This window comes from Tachyglossus aculeatus, chromosome 5 (assembly GCF_015852505.1).
Source record: "Tachyglossus aculeatus isolate mTacAcu1 chromosome 5, mTacAcu1.pri, whole genome shotgun sequence".
NCBI lineage: Eukaryota > Metazoa > Chordata > Mammalia > Monotremata > Tachyglossidae > Tachyglossus > Tachyglossus aculeatus.
In genome coordinates, this window is record NC_052070.1 from 56,739,497 (window position 1) to 56,752,273 (window position 12,777).

A 12,777-nucleotide genomic window follows, 5' to 3' on the forward strand; every position below is an offset into this window, starting at 1 on the left:
TGACCAGAGGTGGAAAGGGGCTTTGGAGAGACCAAATGGGGGGCTGTTTCCAGTCAGCATCTCTGCATTTGCTCTCCTATTATTATTGGTTGGTAGAGGGAGAGAGAGAATACTGCAGAGGCATGACTGTTTTCCAGTCTCCCAAGTTCATTTTACACCCCCTGTGGCATCTCTTCTCTTGAATCCTCAAAACCCTCAAATGGCTAGCCAGTTCCCTCCATATTCAACAAGCCCTCCTCACCTTTGGCTTTGAGACTCCTCCCCTCCTCTCTGTTTCAAGTGTGCACTCACTTCTCCTGCTACTCCTCAGCTGGTGCATACTTGCCCTGCTTCCCTGACTCCTCACCCACACTCTTCCCAAAACCAGAGTTCCCTCCCAGCCCTAATCTGTGACACCCCTCCTGAAATTCTACAATCAATCAATGCTATTTATTGAGCATTTACTGTGTACAGAACACTGTACTAAGTGCTTTGGCAGAGTACAATATAGCAGAGTTGGTAGACACATTCCCTTTCCACAAAAAGCTTACAGTCTAGAGGAGGAGCTTACAATCTAGAGGACACAACAACCCTTCCTTGATGAAATCCCAACTCCTCGAGTTTTTTCAACTCAGCAATATGTTTATTTGAACATTCAATTGCTTATTCTGCTTCCACTATTTCTAAATAATTTTTGTGTCTCTCCCTTAGAGTCTAAGCTCCCTGTGGTATTTATTAAATGCTTACTTTGTGCCAAGCACTGTTCTCAGTGCTGGGGTAAATACAAGGTAATCGGATTGTCCCATTTGACAAACTCTTAATTCCCATTTTACAGATGAGGTAACTGAGGCACAGAGAAGTTAAGTGGCTTGCCCAAGATCACATAGCAGGCAAGTGGCGGAGCCAGGATTAGAACCCATGGCCTCTAACTCCCAAGCCCACGCTCTTTCCACTGAGCCACGCTGCTTCTCATGTATTACCCATTACCTATTAATTTAGGTAATTTATCTTGTGCTTCTCATATATTTTTCAAAGGAGCCCGTTGTTGCATAGGGACTGTCTCTATATGTTGCTGACTTGTACATCCCAAGCGCTTAGTACAGTGCTCTGCACACAGTAAGCACTCAATAAATACAATTGAATGAATGAATGAAAGCACTTGGTATAGTATATTATACCCACTGGGCACTCAGTAAATACCATATCTTCCACTACTACTTACCACCACTACTGCTACTTCTATTTACTGAGTGCTTACTGTGTGCGGAGCACTGTACTAAGTACTTGGGAGAGTATAATATAACAATGAACGGACATATTTCCTTCGCACAACAAGCTTACAATCTAAAGGAGAAGACAGACATTAATATAAATGAATAAATTACAGTTGTACACATAAGTGCTGTGGGGCTGGGATGGGAGGATGAATAAACAGAGCAAGTTAGGGTGATGCAGAAGGGAGTGGGAGAAGAGGAAAGGAGGGCTCAGTTAGGGAAAGCTAAGTGTATTCCTGGACCTCTGACCAGTGCTCCGTGGGTGATGATGATGATGCTTATGATTATGTTGATGATGATAACTGAACTTGACTGTGATGATGACAGCAGTGACTCCACCAATCACCATCTATGATTTTAAATGGGAAGTGTCAAAACATGAAAGATTACCTCACCATCGGGTGGTGCCTAAAACACCTGGCCCCTCAATGTGGCATAAAACCAAAGCCCTCCTTGTCCCTCTCTCTGCTCCCTATTTGATCCCGAGTCCTTCAGGGTCCCCTTCTGTCTGGCAGAAAACAAGGTGGGAAGCAATGAATCTTGCATATTCATTTGGGGGTAAGCCCCTTCTTTAGGGACTATGTCTCTAAAAGGCAGGTGCCTGGCTTGGGGTTTCCTCTTCCCACACAGTAAACCCTGAATAATTACCACTGACAATGATAAGGACAATGATGGTGATGATGATGACAGTGAGGTGGATGGGGGTTCCAGCACTACCTGAGGCTAAGTGGATTTGGGAGCCATCGTTTGCTGATGCAGCATGTCCATCATTAGGAGCTGAATGGCACTCAACCCCAGAACCAAACCCATCTCTGCCTCAGGCCCGGAAGCCCAATGCTTCCACCACGGCAGCCCATTTGGGTCCCAGATTGCAACCTGATGTCTCTGCAGGGAACACCCGCTCTCCATAAACTCTCTTTCTCCCCTCCCCTCTGACTTGCACTTGCAAGGGAAAGGAGAATCACTTCAACCCCTTTCTTTCCCAAATCTGTAAGGGATTAACAAAAGAGTTACCTTCGCACCAAGGGCCATCAGTCATGTCTTCTCAGAGAGGGATATGGGTGGATGGTTTGATGCACTAGTAGCATTTCTGGAAATTACGCATCTCTTTCCCACAAAGCTAGCACCTTTGCTCTAATATTTAGCTGCTGGGGCACAGCATTCTCAGGTCTCACTTAGCGTGCAAGTGAAGCGTGGATGTGAGCAGAGACCTTGAGCCCAGCAGAGAGCCACAGATGAGATGAAACACAGAGGGGGATACCAGGCACCCTGATGTGGATGGGGTTGGGTGTTTAGAGAAGCAACGTGGCTTAGTGGAAAGAGCATGGGCTTTGGAGTCAGAGGTCATGGGTTCAAATCCCGGCTCCGCCACGTGTCAGCTGTGTGACTTTGGGCAAGTCACTTAACTTCTCTGGGCCTCAGTTCCCTCATCTGTAAAATGGGGATTAAGACTGTGAGCCCCCCGTGGGACAACCTGATCACCTTGTATCTCCCCAGTGCTTAGAACAGTGCTTTGCACATAGTAAGTGCTTAACAAATACCATTATCATTATTATTATTATTATTATTTAGGGAAGGTGTTTATTCATCTCTCCTTCCTTTGTTCACCGAGAGTTTTGTGGGGGCAGGGGGAATGGCAGGGGTAGAGGTTCCTAGGGCTGGGGGTGAGGGAAGGAGCAGACCAGTGGAAAGCTAGCCAGAGAGTTTACCACTTCTGTTAGTAACATTTTTTTCTTAGTGGTATTTGTTAAGTGTATACTATGTGTAGTCTAAGAGCTGGGGTAGAGACATGTTAATTAGGTTGGACACAGTCACTGTCCCACATGGGGCTCACAGTCTGTTACAGGGAGAACAGGAGACCTGAGACACGGAGAAGTGAAGTGACTTGCCCAAGGACTCACAGCAGAAATGTGGCAGAGACAGGATTAGAACAAAGGTCCCATGACTCCCAGGATCATGCTCTTTCCACTAGGCTATGCTGCTTCTGTAGACAATACTGCTTCTGCCATGATGGTTACCACCGAAGTCCAGTGGGAATGCGAGGGGCTGGGTGGCTTAGGAAGTGGGAAGAGTGACAGGTGAATATGTCTTTGTTATCACTCATTATACCAATCTGCTTAATTTCAAGAAGTCCCTGTCAAGGTAGTTAGGTCTTGGAATGAACCTACCTTTGGCAGCTGTTCTGTATCAGCACAGCTGTTAGCTAAAGAAATAACAATGTCATGTCAGCGTATTTTTCCCCTTCTCCATTGCAGCATTAAATTTAAAGAGGAAACCACCATTGACTTAATCTGGGACAGAAGAGGCAGACAGACAATGAAGGAAGGAAGAGGGTGAGGAGAGGGAAAGAGAAGCAGCGTGGCTCAGTGAAAAGATCACGGGCTTTGGAGTCAGAGGTAGTGGGTTCAAATCCCAGCTCCGCCAATTGTCAGCTGTGTGACTTTGGGCAAGTCACTTAACTTCTCTGGGCCTCAGTTCCCTAATCTGTAAAAAGGGGATGAAAACTGTGAGCCCCACTGTGGGACAAACTAATCACCTTGTAACCTCCCCAGTGCTTAGAACAGTGCTTTGCACATAGTAAGAGCTTAATAAATGCCATCATTATTTATTTATAATAAGGGAATGAAATTAAGTGATGGAAAAATAAATTAGGCAGAAAAATCAGAGCTGAAAGCATACCAAAAGGCTTACATGAATCTTTCATATGTGGGTCATAAAAGCCAGATTTAAGACTCTTCAAAAATGTTGGAAACTTTACCTCAGCAGAATTGGGTGTCCTTGTGGAGAGCCAGACAGTGAAACTGACTGGAAGACAGAGGGCCCAGCTGGGTTTAATGAGCAGAGGAAACTGGCCCTGCTATTCTAATGATCCAAGGGCTTCTTTAGAGTTCAGGAGAAGAAGATGGGTTTTGGTGGGTGGCCTCTACAGGAGAAACTTCTCATAGAATCTGACCCAAATTCACCTCTGAAGGTGTAAACCGTAAGCTGCTTCTCCTCCTCCTCGTGGGCAAGGAATATGTCTATCAACTCTGTCGTATGGTACCCTTCCAAGTGCTTAGTACAGTGCTTTACACACAATAATAACTCAATACCATTGATTGATTGATTCTCTCTGCTTAGAGGAAATGGGCCCCAACACTGTCTCTCTGCCCCTGAGTCCAAAAAGGCCTTCCAAGTGGAAGAAACAGAGCCTCAGAGGCCCTGCTACCACTTTGGATGTGAGAGTTGCAGTCTTCCAGAAATGGGTCTACCAACTCTATTACATTGTACTCACCCAAGCACTTAGTACAGTGTTCTGCACACGGTAAACACTCAATAAATATGGTTGATTGATGCTGGGTTGAAGAAAAGCTCACAATATTCCATGCAAAACTGCTCACTTGGGCAAGCCTCAATTCTTTCCCAGTGTTCTACCTCAAGTAGAGAAGCAGTGTGGCCTATTGCATAGAGCATAGGCTTGGGCATCCGAAGGACCTGATTTCTAATCCCAGCTCTGCCACCTATCTGCTGTGTGACCTTGGGCAACACACTTCCCTTCTCTAGTCTCAGTTACTTCTCCTGTAAAATGGGAATTAAGACTGTGAGCCCACTGTGGGACATGAACTGTGTTCAACCTGATTAGTCTGTATCTACCCCAGTGCTTAGTACCATACCTGGCAAATCATAAGCACTTAATGAATACCATAAAAAAAGTGTGTAGTGTAGGGTTTTAAACACATTGCAGTCATTGGAAGAAGCTCTTTCCAGTAAAACTGTCAGGGGTCTTACTCAAGGGACTTCCCTGCTTTCTTTTTGAAAATCCCAGGAACATCTGGTGCCCCCAGGAAAGTGTGGAAGTACCACTATTGAAGATCAGTCAATCAGTAGTATTTATTGAGCATTTACTGTGTGCAAAGCACTGTACTAAGTGGTTGGGACAGTACAATGCAACAGAGTTGGCAGACATGTTCCTTGTCCTCAATAAGCTTAGAGTCTAGAGGAATCACATTTCCATGGGTTTTAAGGACTCATTCATTCATTCAGTTGTATTTATTGAGCGCTTACTGTGTGCAGAGCACTGTACTAAGCTCTTGGGAAGTACAAGTTGGCAACATATAGAGATGGTCCCTACCCAACAGTGGGCTCATAGTCTGTGTCTCCCTCTACTCATTCTCTTTCTTCTTCCACTGCACTCCAGCTCATGGTCTTCATTCTGTTGAAGTAAACCTGTTTACTGCACCTTGTTTTCAACTCTCTCACTCCCAATCCCTTGACATTCCCTCCCCAGTCTGAAACTCCTGCTCCTACACATCTAACTTATCCCTGCAATAATAATAACAATAATAATTGTTTAGTGCTTACTATATGCTAAGCACTGGGTTAGCTAGATGATAATCAGGTCCCACATATGCTCACAGTCTAAGTAGGAGAGAAAACAGACGAGAGAACTAAGGCACAGAGAAGTTGAGTGATTTGCCTTAGGCCCCAAAGCAAGTAGGTGGCAGAGCCAGGATTGGAATCCAGGTCTTCTGACTCTCAGGCTCATGCTTTTCCCATTGGGCCACAGTACTTCCCATCTTCAGAGGCCTTCTAAAAATCACATCTCCTTCAGGAGGTCTGCCTCAATTAATTTCTAACTTCCCCAGTTTATATCCCTCAACCGCCAGGTAAGGCCTCCTGTGCTATTAAGATACTATTAGAGAAGCAGCATGGCTCAGTGGAAAGAGCACAGGCTTGGGAGTCAGAGGTCATGGGTTCAAATCCCATCTCCGCCAATTGTCAGCTGTGTGACTTTGGGCAAGTCACTTAACTTCTCTGGGCCTCAGTTACCTCATCTGTAAAATGGGGAATAAGACTGTGAACCCCACATGGGACAACCTGATCACCTTGTATCCTCCCCAGTACTTAGAACAGTGCTTCGCACATAGTAAATGCTTAACAAATACCATTATTACTATTATTATTATTATTATTATTCTGATGAAGCACCTTGGCCTAGTGGGAAGAGTAAAGCCAGAAGACCTGGCTTCTAATCACCGCTCTACCATATGCCTACTGTGTGATCTTTGGCAAGTCACTTAACTTCTCTATGCCTCAGTTACCTCACCTGTAAAATTAGTTACCTATTCTCCCTCCTCACCTAGACTGTAACCTACATGTGTCTGATCACATCTGCGCTAATGCTTGGTACCTAGAAAGCACCTATCAAATACCATGATTACTATTATGATGATGGTTATTATTGTTATTGTTAGTGTAGTACAAGTACTCACAACTCCCTGGCACTTTTATATAGGCCCTATCACAAAGGGACTAACTCATGCACATTTTCCCTTTTTCCATCTTCCTCCTGTCTTTAATTTATTTTACCATCTCCCACACTAGATAGTAAGCTCCTTGAAGGCAGGAGTCATGCTTATAGTGTTCTTCTAAGTTCTTAATACAGAACTCGGTGTGCAGTAGACACTGAATACCATTGATGGATTGACACCCTGACTGGAACACTGACTCGTAAGAATCAGAACCAGGGCTGGGTGTTTGTGTTTTGTTCCAGGCAATGGGGAGTTGAGTGTCCAGTTTTCTGCACTGAATTTCCAGCGAGTGCTGAGGCAGCGGGGAGAGATTGTCTGTGATTCTCTCCAGTCTCAAAGCCACAAAAGGCACTGGGGCTCAGAGTGGGTAGGAGGAGATGACACAGTTCACTGGGGGCTCGCTTACCTGTCCAGCTTCTCTTGCAGGGTTTGGTGTGACTCCCTCTCTCTCTTTGTGTGTGGCTGGACCCCACTCCTGTATGCTGTGGGAGTTGCGAGCAGGAGGTTGAGCCAAGCTGCAGAGATCAGTGAGTGAATAAGTAAATACGAATGTATTACTGAGCGCTTACTATGTGCAGATCACTGTTCTAAGCACTTGCTTGGGAGAGTACAATACAACAATATTATAGACACATTCCCTGGCCACCACAAGTTTACAGCCTAGAGGTGCTTGGGGACAGCCAGACTCACTCCCAGAAACATTGAGGAATGCAGCCTAGAGCCAGAGGGAGACAAGTCTCATCTAGTCTAGAGAATCAGCATAGCTCAGTGGAAAGAGCCCGGGCTTGGGAGTCAGAGGTCATGGGTTCTAATTCCAGCTCCGCCACTTAGCAGCTGTGTGGCATTGGGCAAGTCACTTAACTTCTCTGGATCTCAGTTCCCTCATCTGTAAAATGGGAATTAAGATTGTGAGCCCCAGGTGGGAAAACCTGATCACCTTGTATGCCCCAAGTGCTTAGAACAGTGGTCTGCACATAGTAAGCGCTTAACAAATACCATCATCATCACCATCCTTCTCTAGAGCTCTGAACTGGGAGTCAGAAATTCTGGGTTCAAGGCTGACTTGCTGTGTGCCCACAGACAAGTCACTTAACTACTCTGTTTCCAGTTCTTCTGAATCTAACCTCGCATCAGTCTGTGTCAACGGTTGGTTCTTCCCGAGACGGGTTACCAATTCCCTTCACCTCAAAACAACACTTATTTCCACCTGACAAACACCAGCTCAGACCTGACAAATCCTTCCTCAACCTCATCTTGACTCCAATAATATCCTACAGCGATGGATCCCTACGGTGCCTTGAATGTTGCCTGTCTCTCCGCCGGAGACAGCTCCAAAATGGAGCTCACAAACTAGCTTGAGAAATGAGACTGGGAATCAGTAAAGTTTCTGGCATGACCTCTGCCCCCTCTCCCCGCACTGGGTGGCCGGTGGAGCTGTCTGCATTCTGAAACTCCCCCTACCAGCCCCAGGCTCTGCCCTGGACTAATCTTCCCAGCAGACGGGAGCTGGGTGGCAGGGGAACCGAGGCAGATTGGGCTGGAGCGGGGAGAGGGATGGAGAGAGAGTGGTAATCAGGCGTGAGGCGAAGGGAAGGAAGCGGAGGGAAGAGAACATGACAGCTTAATGGGAGTTTCTCGGATGATGTTTTATTCCTCTGTAGAGAGGGAGAGGGGGCCCCCCCTCCCTCTTCTTAAGCAGCTGTTGGGAAACAAGACAGGAAACTGATGATAATTGAAAGCCCCACAGGCCGACGTTCACGCCGCTCCCCGATCCCTCGAAACCACGGGCTCCGTCAGGTGGAACTGGAACTTTCTTTTCCCTCCCAGGCCCCCCACCACTCAGCAGCTTCGGTGGATGAAAAAAAAGCAATATGAAGGCTTGGACAGTCTGGAAGAGGGTGAGGTGATTGGACTTTGTGGTCCTCAGATGTATCTGATCTCTCGTGAGGCTGCAGCAATCACTGGTTGTGGGTGGGCTAGAGTCAGAGCCAAGCCTGGCTTCAGACAACAACAATAATAATAATGATAATGGTATTTATTAAGTGCCAACTATGCACTAGGCACTCTACTAAATGCTGGGGTGAATACAAGCAAATCAGTTTGGACACAGTCCCTGTTGCACATGGGGCTCACAGTCTCCATTCCCATTTTACAAATGAGGTAACTGAGGCACAAAGATGTGAAGTGACTTGCCTAAGGTCTCACAGTAGAAAAGTGGCGGAGAAGGGGATTAGAACTCATGACCTTCTGACTCCCACGCCCATGCTCTATCTACTATCAAAGTAGGTCCCCTTCAGGGCTATCCAGCCTAACCGAGAAGCCATCAGAGCCACACCATTCTAAGATGGCAGCAGAGCCAAACTTTTTCAGGATGACAGCCACACAGGCAGAAAATGAGAGGAGATAGGATCAAAGCTGAAAATAACAAGAGCCAACCCAGTTCCTCCCTCCCAATCCTGCCTATCAGCGGGAGTGGCACCACAAAGAAACCCCAGTCTCATGAAAGTTCTGTCTACCTCTCTCTGGGAAGACCCTGTCATAGCCTGTTATGAAGTGGCATTTATTTACCTCAGGGAGCAGGGCTGAAGGGAAGAAAATTGAAAATTTTGTTTCTCCCTCTTCATCATCTTCCTCTCCCCCTCCTCCCCATCCCCCCCACCTTACCTCCTTCCCCTCCCCACAACATCTGTATATATGTGTATATGTTTGTACATATTTATTACTCTATTTTATTTGTATGTATTTACTCTATTTTATTTTGTTAATATGTTTTGTTTTGTTCTCTGTCTCCCCCTTCTAGACTGTGAGCCCACTGTTGGGTAGGGACCGTCTCTATATGTTGCCAACTTGTACTTCCCAAGAGCTTAGTCCAGTGCTCTGCACACAGTAAGCGCTCAATAAATACAATTGAATGAATGAATGAATCTCTGCACAGCATCCTGCTGCTGGTAGAGGACCCTCACCCACCCACCCCAACTGCATCAAGTCCAGCGAGATGCCGGAGCTGAGGTACCCAGTGGAGTTCGGGGCAGTAACAGCTTAAACAGAGAAGCTGGCCACATCCAGTACAGAAGGTCTTGGTGGCTCTCCCTGGAGCAAGCTGGAGGGATGGGAGGAAGGAAGGCTAAGGCACAGTCTAAAGATGTTATATGCCAGGCTGTGTGGCGTGATGATGCTATCATGTCAGGCATTGGACCTGGTATAACAGTAGTGTGCAGTGTGGGGGTGATGGCGGCCTGGTGAATGTGGAGATTAGTTAATCAGTGGCATTTTTTGAGCACTTACTGTGTGCAGAGCACTGTGGCAAGTGCTTTTAGACTGTGAGCCCACTGTTGGGTAGGGACTGTCTCTATATGTTGCCAACTTGTACTTCCCAAGCGCTTAGTACAGTGCTCTGCACACAGTAAGTGCTCAATAGATACGATTGATTGATTAGGACAGTTGATAGACACAATTCCTGATCCCATGGAGCTTGCAGACTGCAAGTCTAGAGGGGATAGCAGTTTGGGCTTATCTCACTGTAGTCCAAAGTCTGAAGCCAGCCTTGGCCAGAGGGAGCTCTGAACACCCCTCCAAGCCCTGTCTGGCCCAAATCCTGAAATTCCAAGGCCAGTGAATGGGGAGACAGACAGACAGACAGACACACACACACACACACACACACACACACACACACATGCACACACACACACACACAACCCACACCCCCCCCCCCAACCATTGGTTCCTCTAGCTCAGCTGGCTGTAGCTCCTCATATAGATAGCGCTCTATCCAAGACTGATGAAAATCCATCAATCAATTGTATTTATTGAGCACTTTCTATGTGCAGAGCACTGTACTAAGCACTTGGGAGAGTACGGTACAACAGAATTAGCAGACATGCTCCCTGCCCACAATGACCTTCCAGTCTAGAGGGCGACAGACATTAATATGAATAAACAAGTAATTTAAAATACCATTTAAAATACATGCGCAAGTACTGTGGTATTAGGTGTGGGGCAAATATCAAATGTCCAAAGGTCACAGATCAAAGTGCGTAGATGACGCAGAAGGGAGAGCAAGCTGGGGAAAAGAGGACTTAATCAGGGAAGGCCTCTTGAAGGAGATGTGATCTTAGTAATGCTTTGAAGGTTGGGAGAGGGGTGGTCTGGTGTATATGGATGAGGGCAGAGTCTCAGGCTAGGGGAAGGGGTCAGTGGTGAGATACATGAGGCTGGGGCACAGTGAATAATATGGTGCTAGAAGAGGAGAGTGTGTGGGAGGGGCTGTAGGAGGAGATTAGTGAGGTAAGATAGGATGGGGCTTTAAAGCCAATGGTAAGGAGTTTCTGTTTGAAACTTCTATCTATACGCAGATGATTTCCAAATCTATCTCACCTGCCCTGACCTCTCTCCTTCTCTGCAGTCTTGCATTCCTTCCTGCCTCCAGAGCACCTCTTCTCCAAAGTCACACTGGCATCTCAAGCTCAAGATGTCCAAAATGTGTCATCTTCCTTCCCAAATCCACTTGTTCTATCACAGTTAACACCACCACCATTCTTCCTGTCTCTCAGCCCATTGCCATGGCATTATCCTTGACTTCCCGCTCTTTTTCAACCCCGATATTTAGTCTTTCCCCAAATCCTGTTGATTCTTTCTCAGTATTGCCAAAATCTGCCCCTTCTTCTCCATCCAAACTACCACCGCACTGGAGGCACTTGTCATATCTTTCCTGGACTACTGCATCAGCCTCCTCACTTGACTTTCTGCCTCTAGCCTCTCGCCTTTTCAGCTCACACTTTACTCTGCAGCCCAGATCAATTTTCTTCATTATCATTCAGCATTCATCTTCCCACTTCTCAGAAACCTCAAGGGGTTACCAATTTTCTCTATACCAAATAGAAATTCCCCAAAATTAATTTTAAGGTATTCAATAAGCTCTTCCCCATCCACTTATGTGCTCTTCTCTTTCACTACACCCCAGCTTGCACTCTTCATTCCCCTCATTCCCCTCATCTCCCACTACCGATATCTCTCTCACACTCGGCCTCCAGCTTGGAACTCCCTTCCCCTTCCCCTTCATCTCTCCCTCTTTTCAAAGCCCTACTAAAATCACTTCTCTTCCAAAAAGCCTTCCCTGACTAATCTTTTATCTTCCCATTCTATTTGCCTCAACTGCCACTTCGGTACTTCCATGTCATATGTGTATTAATGATGATGATGATAATAATAATGATAATAATAATAATATTAAATACTGGCTATGTGACAAGCACCTTGCTAAGTGCTGGGGTAGATAAAAGTACTCCCGATCCCTGAGTCCTTATGTTTATAGCTCTTTACTTGATATGTCTTATCTGCAATTTTTTTTTAGTGACTGTCTCCCCTGCTATTTTGTAAGCTCCTTGAGGGCAGCAATCATGTTTACTAATTCTATTGTACTCCTTACACTTATTACAGTGCTCTGCACAAAGTAAGCACTCATCGTGTCCTACCTGGATTATTGTATCAGCCTACCTGCTGACCACCCAGCCTCCTGTCTCTCCCTACTCCAGTCCAGGCTTCACTCTGCTGCCCGGATTATTTTTGTGCAAAAACATTCAGGACATGTCACCCCTCTCCTCAGAAAGCTCCAGTGGTTGTCTATTCACCTCCACATCAAATGAAAACTTTTCACCATTGGCTTTAAAGCACTCTACCACCTTGCCCCTCCTACCTCACCTCCTCTCCTTCTACAACCCAGCCTGAACACTTCACTCCACTGGTGCTGTTATCGAAAAGTAGGGTGCAAAACAGGTTAACCGGTATAAATAGGCCACAGGGTTCGAGTACCCAAGGTGGTGATGCAATTAGGAAAAATGACTCGGAGACATGAGTTCAGATAGAGCAGTAAAGAAGGAAAGTGGCTACCTGCCCGTTCACCTCCCGAGAGAAGTAGGAGTGGCAAGCAGCCCCGATCCCAGCCGCTTCTTCCTCTTTTATTGGGTTTCAAATCCGAGCTACACAAAGGATTCCTGAGAGTAGTGCCACACTGAGGCCTTGGCATTCCTAGATCCTAAGTTAAAGTACAACCGTTTGTTTGTCATGGTTTGGTTAGTGTTAAAATCCCTGTTTACAAGATGTTATCAGGAGATAAGGGTCAACACAGGATGGGGACATTCCAGACAGAGAGGAGCCACTTTGGTTAATGTTACTTTACACACACTGGAGTGCTTTCGGTCTGCACAAAATAAAGGGTTACTGTTGGTATGCAC

General features: G+C 46.2%; 1 protein-coding gene across 1 annotated transcript in view; it reads left to right on the forward strand.

Annotated features, from left to right (window-relative positions):
- The window catches only part of IGSF21 (immunoglobin superfamily member 21), a 386,505-nt gene that overhangs the window by 213,236 nt on the left and 160,492 nt on the right, over positions 1-12,777 (forward strand). The gene's annotated exons all lie outside the window — the stretch shown is intronic.